Here is a 972-nt window from a genome sequence, read left to right as displayed (position 1 = left end):
ATATTTAGACTATCGATTTTACAAGGTTGCAAACATTTATTTTAGTAATAATTATAATGAATTTTCTATATTATCTTGGATTCATATACTTTGAGTTAGATATTTAAATAAAAAAATTCGACATTCAATTGCCCATGTATAAACTTCTCCTATATAATCTTGCATTGATATACATTCAAATATTTATTTAAATATAAACATTGGGCATTAACTCATACGTGCAATGCGCGTATAAAACTAGTGGATATATAAAAAGTAAAAAAGAATATTCTTCACCAATTAAATTGAGTACGTGGTGGGCTTATGTGGAGATGAATTTGGTCCGTCCAAGGTGGGTTCCTTTTACCGTGCTCTCTCTATTCTCTATTTGCTAATCATTCTGCAATTCTCTTGTCTAAATAATCTTTAGAGAAGCAATGTCTTGGCTTAAAGGAGATGGTTGCTAATAACATAATTCTCGGGTCTAATAATCTCAATTTCTGCTTAAGATTCTATAAGTCCTCTGTTGATTACTCTTATGTTGGTTTGGTTAGACGTCATTGTATGCATATTATTGCTTCTAATGGGAACATTTTAGTTCGCTATGTTAGCTGTTCACCGAACCATATATGTAGCTCATGCTTTAGCTAGGCTTTCAATTTTTTATGCGGGTAGAATTGTCTTGGACTCAGTCCTACCTGAGCGTATTGCTCATTTGATTGGTTAATGATATTATTCATTTTCAAAAAAAAAAAAAAAAAAAAAAAACCTGAACCTAGGACGTAAGGCATGGCTCTCCATCCTCCATGTTTTCGTTGGGTCGTCGGAGCTTTTGCATCCGGCGAAGCCTCGTCGTGCTTTTCCCCGTCACGTCCGTTTTCCGGCGGTGGTGATGACCGTGGAGAAGATATTGGCAAGCTCTTATTAGTACCCCAAGGAAGCCATGAAGAGCTTCTATTTTGCTGCATCTTCTCCACCTCCATTGCTTTTCTT

General features: G+C 35.6%; 1 pseudogene; it reads right to left on the bottom strand.

Moving 5' to 3' along the window:
- The window catches only part of LOC116028065, a 3,680-nt pseudogene extending 2,708 nt beyond the window's left edge, over window positions 1-972 (bottom strand).

The sequence above is a fragment of the Ipomoea triloba genome, chromosome 8, assembly GCF_003576645.1.
Source record: "Ipomoea triloba cultivar NCNSP0323 chromosome 8, ASM357664v1".
In the NCBI taxonomy this organism is placed as follows: Eukaryota; Viridiplantae; Streptophyta; class Magnoliopsida; order Solanales; family Convolvulaceae; genus Ipomoea; species Ipomoea triloba.
The sequence above is the reverse complement of the archived record's forward strand: the minus strand, read 5'-3'. Positions and strand labels throughout refer to the sequence as shown.